Source organism: Cryptomeria japonica, chromosome 11 (genome assembly GCF_030272615.1).
Source record: "Cryptomeria japonica chromosome 11, Sugi_1.0, whole genome shotgun sequence".
Taxonomy (NCBI): domain Eukaryota; kingdom Viridiplantae; phylum Streptophyta; class Pinopsida; order Cupressales; family Cupressaceae; genus Cryptomeria; species Cryptomeria japonica.
Genome location: NC_081415.1, coordinates 91,955,280 through 91,972,608, shown reverse-complemented (window position 1 = coordinate 91,972,608; position 17,329 = coordinate 91,955,280).

Here is a 17,329-nt window from a genome sequence, read left to right as displayed (position 1 = left end):
GTATTAGCACATTATAAGTAGGTCTTTTGTGCATCACATAATCACCTAGGGGTATTGTCTTGGTAAAAGTGGGCTTAGCCAAGACAAGTTTAGCCTTTTCAGGGTCATTCTTTAATATAGCCTCCTTCTTCTCCTTTAAAGTTTGCATTAGATCTTGAAAATAAAGAATAAAAAACTTGACCTTTTCCTCAAAAGGAGTAAAACTGGCCAGGGCATCATAGCTACTATCAAATTGGTGGATGAAGTCCAGAGCTTTTTAAAAAGCTATCCACTTTTCTTTCCTCAATTCCTGTTCATCTAAATTGAACTCATTTCTGATCAAATCTTTAGGAAAATGGAACTGGTGGGCCTTCCCTACACATCTAGACAACCCTCTGGGTCAAAAAACCTTACCACTGCATTAGACAACTTGTATGGTTGAAGAAATTTATCAAAATTGACCCACCCACCTTTGGTAATTACAAACTGATGTGCCAGGGTGATAGTTGGCAAGATAGTTCCTCTTCCTTTATTTTTCAATTCTGCCTCATGCAGACCTCCTATTTGTCTCAAAACTTTTGCAATTCCAATCTTCAAGGGGACCTAGTAAGGGAGCAAATAGGGAGCTCCTCTGAAACCATAAACTCTAAAAATAGTTGAGACTGGGTACAGATAAATGACACCCCAGTTGTGCATGATTTTAAGGTCTTCAACAAACTCTTTCGGCCTGAGGAATTCAAGGAGAGACTTAGGAATCCTAGGGTTTTCTGAACACAAGAGGATCCTAAGCCTAGATGCAAAACATATATCAAATTTGAGGTAACTAGCATCCTCTCTATCCCAAGACATAATGGTACTCCATAATTGTATAGGCGGGTTAGTGCAGGATCAAGGGGGGCCAAAAAGTGGCGATGTGAAGAAAATAGCCTTCTTCACTCGCCTAAACACGCAAAAATCCATGTTGACTTTTTGCTTGGCCTGGGTGTCAGTACACCTTGGCCTGGTAATTACCTATGCAAATTGGATATCCGATTTTTATTTGTAATTTTAATTTAAAAAATATATTATATGTTACATATTATATAATATATAATCTATTATTATATTATATAATATATATTATATAATAATATATATAATATAATATTATATTATATTATATATAACATAATAATGTAATATTATATTATATATAACATAATAATGTAATATTATATTATATATAATATTATATAATATATTATTATAATATTATATTATATTATATATTATAATATATATAATATAATACAATACGTATTATATAATATAATAATATATTATTGTGTAGGGGAAAAAGCGAGACTAGGTTAACATGCCCTAATCCTACCTTTTGACACACATTGTGGAATACGAAAGAGCCTAGAGGTATCACACAATTGGCTACTTCTTTTCGTGGAAGAGAGAGCCACAGGCTACGTATTAGGATTTCTATTCCTTTGTTGTAATTGAAAGATAAAATGATGCAAGTTCAAGTCCTAACCCCAAAATGCAAGTATGAACTAATAACGAGATTGCAGAATTGAGATTAAACAATGAAAAGCTGTAAACACAAGGACAAGACAAGAATGCAGATGCGTACCTGGAGTCAAAATATGAGTGAAAATGTTTAGGATGGGGGGGCGGGTGCCACTATCCTAATACTATTCTAGAAACTACTCCTGAAACTGCTATTTTGCACTCCAGAAAGTTGTCGAAAATGTTGAAAATTGTTGTCTGTCAGGAGGACCAGGGCGCCCAATGCCTCTATCCCAGGGACCAGGGCACCCAATGCCCCTGTCCTGGTAGGACCAGGGTGCCCCACGCCCCTGTCCTGGTCTTTTTCTCTGAAACTTGGTGTGAGGGTCTGTCTCAGTCTGCTTCCATCGGATCTGCAACTTGCGGCGTTGTCTGAATCCCGAAATCTACACTTATATCTAAAAAGGTGTGGTGGGTGGCTATATAGGGTTTTGCCTTAGTCAAACCCCCGCTTCGGTGATTTCCACCTCCACAAATAGCCAAGTTGTATTGTAATAGTATTGTGTGTGCAGACCTTGTGTGTGTGCAAGATCCTAAAATGCAAGTAAGCAAACTAGAGCAACCTAGAAAGTAAACCCTAATTGCTTGTAAATGATAATGTAAATGCTCCAAATCAAGATGCAAAGTGATCTAAAGCATGAATAAATGATATATTGAAGCTTATGCAAAGACATGAAAACAACATGAAATCATACCCAACCCCAAGGGAGGGGTACAAGCCAATCTTCAGTTGGTGATCCCTTATTGCTCTTCAATGCCTTCAAAGCCCTAAATGGATGAATGAAATCGATGAACGATTTATGGATGGATGTTGAGTGTTGTTGAAGTCTTCAAAGATCTACTCTTTCACTGCATATAAGGTCCTGAAATCAAAAATCTGGGTCCTTTCAAATGAAGAAAGAGAGCTCTTATATATGAAACCCTAGGTCATAATTTTGACTTTTGGCCGACCTAGAGATTGAATCTCCCACCAATTTCTTGGGGTTAAGCTTTATTTTATGATTAGGTTGTGCTCCCAAAATTTTGGGAAAAATGTCCGGGACCATGTGCACTCCGGGCGCCACGGTCCCAACAACTTTTCACCAAATTTTCAGGGCCGTTGGATATGATGATTTTAGAGAGAATCTCAAAGTTACAAGTGACCTCAAGATGTTTTGACCCTCAAAATCAAGCCCCCAAGTTCAAAATAGGACTTAATTAGGGTTTTTGATTGAATGATGTATTGGAGGAATAAAATGAAAAGGGCATGCTTTAACGAAAGGGCCCAACTTTATGATGTGGAAGATGATGAAAATAGAACCTTAGACCTAATTAGTTTCATTAATTAAGTGCTACAGGGGAAATGCAATGCAAGATGCAAAATGTGCCAAGGCGGGTGCTAAACTAGGTGTGAAATTGTACCACCCTAGCAAGTGCGTACAATTTACGATGCTACAATTATATAATATATTATTATATTATATATGTTATTTAAAAATAATTTAAGTATAAAAATTGGATATTCAATTTTCTGAGACTTTTATATTTTGACAGTGGTAGCCCGTGAGTCATTTTTAACTCACGGGCTGTGCAATTTCATCAAAACCCGATATCCGCTCCATCCGATATCCAGACTTTTGACAAAAAATTGCTAAAAGATAGATTCGAAGGTAAGAATTTTACCGTTTTGAATCATTTTCATTCATTTTTAGTATTTTTTGTTAATGTTTATTTGATTTTTCATTGAAAATAGGGTTTTTTAATGAAAACTAGGTTTTCTAAAATCAAATACCTAATTGTTTAAGTTTGTTAACTAAATTTCGTTGTTTACATTCAATTAGGTTAAAAATGAGGGATAACAATGAAAACACTGACGAACCACAACTACAATAGCCAAACCCTCATTTGCCAAACCCCCCCTCAATTTAGGATTTGATAGCACAAAATCTGAATGAATTGAGGGGGATTGCAGAAGTATATCGTAGGATCCCTCGTCTAAACCCAATGTTTGATCCTCTCACATCGATCATAAAAAGTATGGAAACCATGACTGAGGAGCATAATGCCACCCTTTTGTGGTGAGATTCTATGAGGGAAAAATATGCAGATGGCTTGTTGTATTAGGATATCAAGGATCTTGAGATATCGAAATCCGAAATCACCTCATTGTTTGTCAATCCCCGTACTGGTAAGCCCATAGATCCACCCAAAAAAAACTTTCTATTAAATGGTGCACAAATGATGGGATTGTGAAAAGCTTTTGGGATCATTGGTGGATGGTTTTCGACAAACCACCTAACAACAATCTTGATATCCCCTTCTATTTTATAAAAAAATTGTATGCTGAGTTTGTTTTACACAAACATGTGAACTGCTTTGACATCCAACCTTTCCAAGGTGTAGGTTTACGTATGCCCCAAAATAGACCTGGGGTAGTTAGAGTAGTCTAGGGCCTGTATGTCCCCCCTCCTCCTATTGATCCCCCACCTGCAGTGCAGCATCCTGATATCATTTGTGAGGCAGCTTCATGGACCATATCAGCTATTCACTCTTTGAGTAGCCTTTTGGTTTCTTAGGCTGCGTTAGTAGCTTAGCCTACTCTTGATGGTAGTGGTGCATCTGGTGGTGTTGACACATCATCCTCAGCTCAACACATATGCATGCCCCATAGTTGTGTCATGTGTGGGAATGTATGCTTGGGTCTAGTAGGATAGCCCATCGATCCTCCTATGGACTGTGCAGATTATGAGGTGCATGAGATGTATGATGCACCAGATGTTATTACACAAACTAGAGGATACCCTAGGGAGTCCTCACATGCCAGAGGTGAGGAGGCACCATCATCATACATTGATGATGTTGTGGTAAGATTTGTATTTTCACAGTTCATGTTATATTTTAATTAAATATTTATAAATTAGATAATATTAAGTACTAATTTTTATTTACATGGTCTATTTAATAGTTGATGATCGACGATGAGTTGAGATAGATTTAGGAGGGCACCTTGTCAGCCATTTCATTTGGCCTTGATAGCTTGACGATACATATATTATTGCACCTAGTCGTTTGTATTTTATTGTACATACATTCTCATCATTTATATTGGTATTAATTAGATTATGTGGTAACTTGCATGTATATCTTATTTTACTCTTGTAGGGCACAAGCAGCATGAGTGCAGGGCAGTGTGATTTAGGATCTGGTAGTGCAGTTGGAGACAAGGGAAAGGTAATTGAATGCAAATATGATTGAATAAATAGTTTAAATAACTTATAGTGATTATACATTTCTAGACATAGATTGATAGTTTCATATACTTGTTGTGTATATATACAGAGTATTCTTGGCTTCACATCCTTGATGACTACACCCAGTATACCTGAAGAAGAAGAAGAGATGCCTCAAGTACATGTGTGTTTATTTTATTTTTTGATTAGTAGATATAATTTGTTATTATCAGTGACAATTATATGCTAACTTGTATCAATGTCATGTTTCTAAACATATGTAGGTTGTGTATGAAAATATTCAAAACATACCTCCTCTACCGAAGACATACATCAAGATTCCTACAAAGATGAAGAAAAAATGTGGAGACGAGGTAAACATGAATAGCTCAATTATAGTTCATTTTTATGTTAACTTTTTGAATGTGAATTATATAATATAACTAATATTAATAGTGGTTTGTTTTTATTGTGCAAGATCCTTCAAAGCAGAGCAATGTGGCGAAGAGGATCAATTTTGATGATCCATTAGCAGCTTATGATGTTATAGATAGTTTTGGGATGCTTACATGTCTAGTTGGCATGTATATTTTGTATATGGACATACATTCATGTATTTAGACATACATTTTGTTTCAGTTGGCGTTTATGCCATATTTGTGTATGGACATACATTTGTAATAATTTGACATTTTTATATATACAGAAGTTGATATTCGATCATATAAATTGTTGCTCATCTCTGCGTGGTTATCATGGAAATCTTTAATCTTCATTCCAATAATTAACAATGGTTAATAATGGCTTTTTAATGAATAATACAATTCATTTCATTTCATCGTAAGTGTTGTTTTTATAATGAACAATATAATTCATTTAATGAACGATACAATACAATTCATTTAATCAACAATACAATACAATTCATTCAATGAACAATACAATTCATTTAATGAATAATACAAGACAATTCATTTAATGAACAATACTTGATACAATTCATTATTACCCTATGCATGGTCCTATTTTTCCCCCCACCTCGGTCGAACGCTCGGAGTTTTATTAGGGCAGCAATTTTTTGGTTGGTTAAAAAATCATCAGTCTCACTCAATGGAATGTTGTCACGTGGCCGATTTCTTATTTTTCTCATCGTGATGACGAAACATTGGCTCCAACATGTCCAATTAGGCATTATTACCCTATGCATGCTCCTATTTTGCATCCCCACTCGATCGAACACTCGGGGTCATACCCTACCGGCGTCATCCCTTGAGCACCCTAAGTGCTCAAAAATTATCAAACTTTGATGGGCCCTAACTCGGAATCCGTGGCACCTACAAACATTCTACTTAAACCTATGAGGCCAAGAGAGGAGTCCCTACAAAAGCCTATCTCGGTTTTTCAAGTTGCCCTATGGTTTTATTAGGGCAGCAATTTTTTGGTTGGCAAAAAAATTGTCAGTCTCACTCAATGGAATGTTGTCGCGTGGTCGATTTCTCGTTCTGCTTGTCACGATGATGAACTATCAGCTTTGACATGTCTAGTTAGGCATTATTACCCTATGAATGCTCCTATTTCCCCCCCCCACTCGATCAAACGCTCGGGGTCATACCCTACCGGTGTCGTCCCTTGAGCGCCCTAAGTGTTCAAAATTGTCAAACTTTGATGGGCCCTAACTTGAAATTCATGGCACCTGCGAATGATCCGTTTGAACCTATGGGGCCATGAGAAGCATCCCTATGAAAGCCTATCTCATTTTTTCAAGTTGCCCTACAGTTTTATTAGGGTAGCAATTTTTCGGTTGGCAAAAAAATCATCAGTCTCACTCAATGGAATTTTGTCGCGTGGCCGATTTCTTGTTCTGCTCATCGTGATGATGAACCGTTGGCTCTGACATGTCTAGTTAGGCATTATTACCCTACGCATGCTCCTATTTTTCCCCCCCACTCGATCAAACACTTGGGGTCATACCCTACCGGCATCGTCCCTTGAGCGCCCTAAGTGCTCAAAATTATCAAATTTTGATGGGCCCTAACTTGAAATCCATGGCACCTATGAATGATCCATTTGAACCTATGGGGCCATGAGAGGGATCCTTACAAAAGCCTATCTTGGTTTTTCAAGTTTCCCTATGGTTTTATTAGGGCAGAAATTTGTCAGTTGGCAAAAAAATCATCAGTCTCACTCAATGGAATGTTGTTGCATGGTCGATTTCTCATTCTGCTCGTCGTGATGATGAACCGTCAGCTCCAACATGTCTCATTAGGCATTATTACCCTACACATGCTCCTATTTTGCCCCCCCACTTGATCAAACGCTCGGGGTCATACCCTATGCATGTTACATCCATGAAGGGATATGAAAGGATATTTTGTAAACAATTAGAAACCTTTAATGATAATCAAGTTGAAGCCTTGATATTTATGCAATATGGTTCAAGTCCAAAACTGTACCCTAAAGCCACACACTCTTCCCTCTCCCAGCATACAGTAATGAGTCACAAGTTAACATTGAATATGGAAGGATTTGACGATAGCATTTTGATTTTACTTACGTCTTGTGTATTATAATATAGACCAATTTACCAATGTGACATCTTCATATGAGAGAAAAGCTTCATTTTATCTCAATACAGTTGTACCTATTTCATTATTAGAAAAAATAAATAAGTTCTGCACTAAACTACAATAAATAAATTAGTATCCTCTATATTATGGATTTGAACTGATGTTCTCAATTAGTCATTATTCCTACAACTCACACTCACAAGATTAATAATGAAATGGAATTTATGATTCATCAAATGCTAACAAAGTCTAATCAAAGTTCAACTTCAAGATGTATACAACATATCATATTCAACTTCAAGATGCATACAACTTACCACATTCAAGCTCATGCCAACCACCACTTGGATATTGTTATATGTCGATTAAAGTACAATATATGTAATAAAACCATATAGTCTTACAAAAAAGCCATCATAGACCATCTATGTCGATTAAAGTACAATTCATTTGTAATAGGGGCACACTCACAATGTGAAGTTGCAAAGCCTTGTGTGAAGCATCAAAATATAAATTTACTAATCTGACTCATACTACTATCAAAAGCATCAAAGATGCTACTACTAGAGAGCACCATGCTCCATTGTGGAGAGAATATTAGGTGCATCTGATGTCAGTGTATGAAAATGAAAGAATGTTATTCAATTGCCAAAATCTAACTGACTTTATTTTATAAACCATTAATGAATAAAAATAGACAAGGTTACCTGTGTGAAAGTTCGATGACCACCTTGACTAGTCAATGTCAAATGTTTGATTCAATAGATCACCTGTCATGACAATTTGATCCACTATAGATGTGTCCTAGCCACATGCATTTGAATCATCTTGATGATAATAAACACAACAAGACCCACAATTTAATCTCATTAATGCACAAAGGAATATGTACCATCACCAAGAGAGGGCCTTGTCAATGACAAATGAGTTAGCATGAACCTGTATTTTTAAGAATTGTTAGTCTATACATAAAATGCATGGATGAACATAAGTGGTGTTGCAAAAATACATCCCTTCCAATTATATCGAATGTACTTTCTATGTGCATGCAAAAACCATGTTGCCCAAAAAAAATGTTCATCAATAGACCTGCATTTTGAACACATCCTTAATATACATGTAACAAACTTGAACATTAAGGTTTAATGATCATTGTTTGAAATGAAATGCTTGATAAGGAAATAAGGCACAATTAAAGACCTACTACTCAAGTGTGCCTGAAGGGTCATCTCTTTGTTTAAGAGTATCTAGTATTGCTTCATGATCAACAATAGTCAATGTCCATAGCTCTTTGGTCTTTGGTTTTGCTTGATGCTTCAACAACTTGACATTTGTAGCTATAATAAGGTGTGAATACATTATAATGGTTCTGTGTCTCTCATAGTCTTCAAATGTGGGTATGCCATTCTTTCTAATCATGTATGTTCACAACCAAGTTCCCACAACAACAACTAAACCTGTAGGATATGTGAACCCATCATCATCTATCACTAGTTGTGTTAGCTTTTGTTTTCCTTGTACACATTGTGCCAACCAATATTCTGATCTCTCTTCATTCCCTTGTGGTGCAACAACTACAAAAACATGTCCTGGCTATACAAACATGTCTTATCTCTTTCTTTGGTATTCTTTCCAATAGAATTGAGAGTGTCAAATAGATTTTTTGCAATAATAGAATTTCTCTCTGTCTTCTTGTTCATATGAATCTTCAATTTGTTTAGAAATGGTCTCATCTTTATCTTCTTTAGCAATTGAACAAAGAGTTGGCATTGCTCGGTCAATGTCTTATTGCTAAAATTTTGGTTGAAAAGTTGTGTAGCCCACAACTGAACGGTTCTTGTTGACCTCTTGCCTTCAAGATTCGCAATAATGTTCTCATCAATTTCAAATAACCATTTTGGGGTTCTTGAAGGTCTTGGATTTGGAATTTGTCTTTCATCCATGAGAGGGTCTTCATTTCTAAAGTAATTAGGTGTTACATATGGTTCACTTGGTGAGGCAATTCCACCTTCAATGTTAAAGTTTTCCATATTTTCACCTTCTATGTCAAAATTTTCCACATGTTGAGCATTTTCATTATCACTTTCAACATTTTCAAAATTTTCAATATTTTCACTTTCAAAATCTACATTTTCATTTTCAATAACTTGTGGCACATTTTCAATTTCAATTTCCTCTTCAGTTGAAGTAACATTAGCAATATTTAACATACCTTGTCTTCTCCTCCTATGACATTCTCTATCTCTTTCTCTATACACTTCAACTTGGTCATTTGAAAGTTTTCTTTTGCGTTTAGACTTTCGATGACTACTACTCCCCATTTCCCTCCACACATATGCTCCTTCATGATTGAAAATGTAAGTTTTCACTTTAAGAATCTCCCAAAAGAACAAATTTGTCTCTAGCTATCTGAAAACCTATGACCCTCGACAAAAAATAGAATATGTAGACTGTGGGCCGTTGGAATCTATAGAATGGCCCACAAACCCTTTTTTTCTTGGTTTTTAGTACTAAAATTGGATATCTGATAAAATTCAAGATCCGATTTTATTGGATATCTGATTTTAGTACAAAAATGTGGTCCCCCAAAAAAATTCCCATTGCTACCATTTATGAAGTAAACTACCATGTGGCAGAAATCTGATATCCAATTTTATTGGTCATATTTTAGAGAGAGAGGGATAGAAGGAGAGGGAGAGAGGGAGAAAGAGAGAGAGAGAGAGAGAGAGAGAGAGAGATAGATAGAGAGAGAGAGAGAGAGAGAGGATGAGAGAGAGAGAGAGAGAGGAGAAGGAGAGAGGGAGAGAGAGAGAGAGAGAGAGAGAGGAGGAGAGGGAGAGAGGGAGAGAGAGGGAAGGAGAGGGAGACAAGGAGAGAGAGAGAGATAGAGAGAGAGAGGAGGAGAGGGAGAGGGAGAAAGAGAGAGAGAGAGAGAGAGGGAGAGAGAGAAGGAGAGGGAGAGAGGGGGAGAGAGAGAGAGAGGAGGAGAGGGGAGAGGGAGAGAGAGAGAGAGAGAGAGAGAGAGAGAGGAGAGAGAGAGAGAGTGAGTGAGGGGTGAGGGAGAGGGAGAGAGGGAGAGAGGAGAGCGCGGGGGGAGAGAGGAGAGAGAGTGCTCGCTCTTGTTTCTCTCTCGCTGCTCTCTCTCTCTTGTTCTCTCGCTCTCTCGTTGCGTCTCTCCGCCTCCTCTGCTCGTCTGGCTCCGTCCATCTAAGGTGAGACAACCTTTTACCACATTGACCCCCACCATATGCCCCCTAACGACACCATAGGACCCCTTAAGACACCAACTCATGTCGTTAGGACACCATATGACCCCTACATGACATGATTTGGTGTCTTAAGGGGTCCTATGGTGTCGATAGGGGTCATATGGTGTCCCATGAACCCTTATGACCTCTTAGGACACCATCTGACCCCTAATGACACCATATTGGGTTGCTTTGTGGTCATATTGTGTCCTAAGGGGTCATATTCTATCTTAAGTGGTCCTATGGTGTCCCAAGACACCATATGACCCATATGGACACCATATGACCCCTAAAGACACCAAATCATGTCATTAGGCATCATATTGTGTCCTATGACCCCGTAAGACACAATATGACCCCTTAGGACATAATATGACCCCAAAGCGACCCAATATGGTGTCATTAGGGGTCATATGGTGTCCTAAGAGGTCATAAGGGTTCATGGGACACCATATGACCCCTATGGACACCATATGATCCCTAATGACACCATATGACCCCTTAAGACACCAAATCATGTTGTTAAGGGTCATATTGTGTCTTACGGGTTTGTAGGACACAATATGACCCCTAATGACATGATTTGGTGTCTTAAGGGGTCCTATGGTGTCACAAGACCTCTTGTGACACCATAGGACCCCTAGACAACAAATCATAACATTAGGGGGCATATTGTGTCTTACAGGGTCGTAGGACACAATATGACCCCTAACGACATGATTTGGTGTCTTAAGGGGTCCTATGGTGTCATTAGGGGTCATATGGTGTCCCATGAACCCTTATGACCTCTTAGGACACCATATGACCCCTAATGACACCATATTGCATCCCTTTGTGTCATATTGTGTCCTAAGGGGTCATATTGTGTCTTAAGGGGTCCTATGGTGTCCCAAGACACCATATGACCCCTATGGACCATATGACCGCTAACAACATCATAGGACCCCCTTAAGACACCAAATTCATGTCGTTAGGGGTCATATTGTGTTTTATGGGGTTGTAGGACACAATATGACCCCTAACGACACAATTTGGTGTCTTAAGGGGTCTTATAGTGTCACAAGACACCATATGACCCCTAATGACACCATAGGACCCCTTAAGACACCAAATCATAACATTAGGGGTCATATTATGTCCTACGTGGTCGTAGGACACAATATGACCCCTAACAACATGATTTGGTGTCTTAAGGGGTCTGATGGGTCGTTAGGGGTCATATGGTGTCCCATGAACCCTTATGACCTCTTAGGACACCATATGACCCCTAATGACACCATATTGGGTCGCTTTGAGTCATATTGTGTCCTAAGGGGTCCTATGGTGTCCCAAGACACCATATGACCCCTACGGACACCATATGACCCCTAACGACACCATAGGACCCCTTAAGACACCAAATCATGTTATTAGGGGTCATAAGGTGTCCTAAGGGGTCATAGACCTCAATATGATCCCTTAGGACACAATATGACCCAAAGTGACCCAATATGGTGTCATTAGGGGTCATATGGTGTTGTGAGAGGTCATAAGGGTTCATGGGACACCATATCACATAACAATAATTAGGGGTCATAGTTATGGGTCGTAAGACACAATATGATCCCTAATGACATGATTTGGTGTCTTAAGGGGTCCTATGGTGTCCCCAAGACACCATATGACCCCTAACAATACCATAGGACACCTTAAGACACTAAATTGGTGTCATTAGGGTCATATGTCCTCTCTCTCTCCCTCTCCTTCCTTCTCTCCTCTCTCTCTCTCTCTCTCTCCCTCTCTCCCTCTCCTCTCTCTCTCTCTTCCTCTCCTTCTCCTTCCTTCTCTCTCGACTCTCTCCCTCTCTACCTCTCTCTCTCTCTCCTCTCCTTCTCTCTCTCTCTCCCTCCCTCCCTCTCCTCCTCTCTCTCTCTCTCCTCTCTCTCTCTCTCTCTTTCTCCCCTCTCCTCCCTCTACCTCTCTCCCTCTCTCTCTCCCTCTATCCCTCCCTCTCTCTCTCTCTCTCTCCCTCTCCTTCTCTCTCTCTCTCTCTCTCCCTCCCTCTCCTCCTCTCTCTCTCTCTCTATCTCTCTCTCTGCTCTCTCTCTCTCTCTTTCTCCCTCTCTCCCTCTCCTTCTCTCTCTCTCTCTAAAATATGACTAATAAAATCTGATATCCGATTTAATCGGATATCAGATTTCTGCCATGTGGTAGTTTACTTCATAAATGGCAGCAAAGGGAAATTCTTTGGGGACCGCAATCTTTGTACAAAAATCGAGTATCGGATATATCTGATTTTTGTACTCAATTTTCAAATTTCAAATTTCGGCTCGGGAATGCTTTTGTATTAGGCTTGGAAGTGACAAGCCCGGAAAGTCAATTGAAAAAATGTGTTTTTTAGTATTCCTTGGTTTTCCAGAGTTTGCACTAGTGGCTGACGACTTTTTTTGTAGCCAAAATTAATAAAACAAAAAGGGTGTTTTAAGGATGTTCCCAGCTTTCCAACAATATAAGGCTTGTCTTATTTTGACTTTAGTAAATAATTATTATTTATTTTCTAATTGAATTCTAACAATAGTCCTGATTGATATACTGATTGAAAAACACTCATAACTTTCAAACGGTATAACATTTTTTGAAACCAAAACATGTGTCACATCCTATGCTTCATATACTATAGGGAAAAATTTAAAAAAATTAAATTTCATAAGGTTTTGACCAAGTTAAGGTGGTCAGACATAGGAGTTTCTAAATTTCTAAAAGGCTGTAGTAAAAAAATCATAAATAATTATTTAATTCATAAAAAATTTTAAAAAAATATGTGTCACATCCAGACATGAGTCTAATACATATATTATAAATATTATAAAAAAATATTAATATTTGATTATGATTATGGTGGTCAGACACACGTCTACTTATTATTTTTTCCTGAAATTTTAGTACCACTGCATTGAAATTTGAAATTTTCATCAAATAGGATTTTTTTTTTCCAAAAAACAACTAGTAGCTTAGAAACTATATTCAATTTTGTATATATTCTCTTCTTACATATTTTAAAAATAATGTTCACAACTTATTCAAATTTTCATGTCAAGTTGCATAACTCTGATTTTTCTGAAATTTCATTGCCACTTAAGGGCCTGTTTTGGCACACCATGATCCTACACATACCTAGGCATTTCCTCCCCATCCTTCACTTTCAATAGTTCCATCTCTTTGGAAAAATAATCTGCACCCTTTAACAAGAACATATGCATAAGGAGAGAATACCATGCGAAAGGTCTGTCTACCTTTGCATTCTTTATCCCTATTAAGCCCTCATGAATAGCATCAGCAAGGTATGGGGCAAAATCAAAAGTCACATCTAGGAAAGGGTTTAGAATTTCTGCCATCATAAGCATATAATGAGTAGGCATGGTTATCCCTGCATCCTCTCCAAGAATCTGACATAAAGCCTAGTACATTCCTTTAGCTCTTAGGGTAAAGAAGTTCAAGGAGAAGGGCTCCATTGTGCTTGGACCTACCACTTCTGAGATGATCCCTCTATATTTCATAGACTTGGGCAAGCATCTCAAAATTTATAGGCTCTAAATAGTTTGAGACCTCACTGGGTCTAAAAACCTTCCTGAATTCATCATCATTAATTTCAATCAGAGTCCCTCCATTTACACTCCTTATAACCTTGGCAACAAGATCATAATTATTTACAATTTGAGTCAGGAGCTCAACATCCATGAAAACCACAGGCATTACAAGTTTTCCTACATCCAACTCCCATATATTGTTGCTTGGAGTAAGGGAATTTCTCTAACTAAAGGCAACCTTAAAGAGTCCTAAACCTGGCATGCCTATTTGGGCATCCCTTAGCTAATACCCTTTGTCGTATAGACTGTCACTAACTCTTAGGCAAGGAGATTTGGGAATAAGCTCCCTCACTTTTACTGCACTATTAGTTGATGAAGTTAATTACTCTAGGAAGTCATCATAGATAGTTCTTTCCTGGTAATCCACCTTTCCTGTGAATTCCCTCCATGGTGCCATTTAAATAACTATACTCTTTGAAATAAAAATTCAACAGAATTTCCAAAACTTGAGAAACTTAGCAACACCAAGCAATTGATAATCACAGAGCATAATTACAGGAAACTTACTTGTTTATTGAGAAAATCAGCCTTGCACTTTGGTTCTTCTGCAAGAATTGTGAATGCACATAGAAAGTTTTTTTATTGTAGTACCTAAGGATTTAACTTGAGCTAATTAAGTAGCATGCTTCAGCAATCAATTGTTCATAAATTAAAAAAAAATGGCACAACAGACGACATGATTCTATTAAACTGTTTTCCCATTGGTCGCTGATCCACAAAGGGTAAACATCAGGGACCTCCGTATAGGGGATCAGCGACTGCCATTGGATCTTGCAAAACTTTCATCCCTTTTACCTTACCTAGGCCATCAACCTTCAAAATGGGTGCCACCACTTGGTCACTGATCTGCGAAGGGTAAACTTCAGACACCTTCACATAGTGGATCAATGACCATCGTTAGATCAAAAACTAGTTACTCGACCTTTATAGTCACTGTAACTACCTGCCTTTTAAAACTTGATCTTAACCATTGCCACTAGTGGTTTTTCACTGATTTGCAAGCTTTAAGATTCATGCAACTCGCTCTTGCAGTATAGCAATGACCACTGATGGATCCTAGACATGCTCAACCTTTACTTTCTCATCATGATCGTTCACCACTACAATTTTATCTTAACCATGGCCACCAACGATTCATCACTAATTCACAAGCTTAATACATGAGCTATTTCCCTCTATAGTATAGCAACAACCTCTGATTCACATCAAACCTACCTGACCTTAAGACACCTTAAATTTCAAAGTGGGCCCTTCATGTTACTCTACTTGCCTACAAAATTCCACTAGATGTATCCACATGTCAGTCACTTATTGGTTTAAGAGTCTGGTGGTTCCCATTTTATGATTGCCATGCGCACCTTTCGATGACTAGATCACCTCTTTCTCCTTGTGTAGACCTCCTATCCTTTCCATTTGGTCTGCCACGTAGCCTGCTATGTCATTGCCACCTTAGCGGGACCCGCTGGCTCATCACCACCTAGATTGCCAGTTGATCAGTCGCTAGTCCGCGAAGGGTAAACTTTAGACACCTTCACATTGTGGAGTAGTGACAACCCTTGATGATCATCCAACTTGCAGTCACTTTAACCTCGTAGAGACATTCTTAAAAAAGGTAAGTCCCACTGTTAGTCACTACTCCAGGAAGGATAAACTTTAGACACCTTCGCATTGCGGAGTAGTGATGACTGTTGATCTTCTTGGAACTTGCGAGCTCTTTAACACCCGTAACCTTCAAAGAAGTAGGTCCCACCACTTGGTCACTACTCCATGAAGGGTATACTTCAGACATCTTCACTTGGCGGAGTAGTGACAATCGTCAATCCCTTTTGAACTTGCATGATCATTACATAACCTGATGGGGAAAATCCAAACATAGGAAAAAGGAAAAAAATTAAAGAAATATTGAACCTACCTAAAGCCAGACTGAAAAGGGGGAGGGTCTTTCTAATGATGGACTGACCCTTCCACTTAAGTGGAAAAAGTAATGACGAAACAAAACTCAAGGCCTACAAGATGGAAAGAAGGGTGAAATTGCAAAAACCCTAAACCCTTAGAAAAATAACCCTTAGAGGTAGAATGAAATACTAAACCCTTTGCAGATTTTAGTGGATTAAAGAAAAATCACCCAATATTCAAAATAGTGACAACAACGGCTCTGATTGGGGATGGTTGGATGTGAGACCAACATAAGAACACAAAAAACTCTGGAAAATAGACCAAAAACAAGCCCAAAAAATAAATAGAAGCAAACCTAAATATGTACAGACTGCAACCTACTATGCATGGACTTGTAATAAACTTAACAGAAGTAATACTTCTAGGATTGTCCATGCACTAGAAATTCCTGTACGTCACCATTCAGTTTCTGCAAGAAGTATGAATCTTTGCCATTAATATCACAGACAATAGAAGGGCCTATCCATAGTGACTTGAATTTTTTGTGCTTGCCCTTATCTTGTCCTCTTGCATTCCATTGAAGAACCATGTGACCAGTTTGAAACTTCCTTAATGCGGTTCTTTTGTCAAAGATATTTGGACTGCAATTGAATCTTCGAGTTTCTTTTATGAGCCAGAGTCCTGATTTCTTCCACTTCCACCATCTGAACCACTATGTCTTCCATGGGTTCTGACAACTCCAACTCCTCAGCTTGTAGGAATTTATATATAGGGAGAAGGTTGTTGACTAGCACCCTGGTTTGAGTACCATATACCAATTCAAATGGTGATACACCGATTGCTTTCTTAACAGTAATCATGTCTGCCCATAAGGCCAATTTTAATTTCTAATCCCAAGACCTTTTGCTCTCCTCAAGAATTTTCTTGATAATATTCAGAAGGCTTTTATTGCTGGATTTTGCTTGGCCATTACCTTGTGGAAGGTATGGTGAAGAATAAGACATGATTATTCCATGGCTAGTACAAAATTCAGTGAATTCCTCTGATCTAAAACTCATGGCATTATCCATTACCAGTTTCACAGGAACACCAAATCGTGTTATGACATTATCCATAAAAATTTCAATGCCAACTTTACTAGTGGCTCTTTTAGTAGCTATGGCCTCAATCCACTTAGTAAAGTAATCAGTGGCCACAATGATCCATTTGTGACCTCTTCCTGACTTCTCAGGTATCTCCCCAATAAA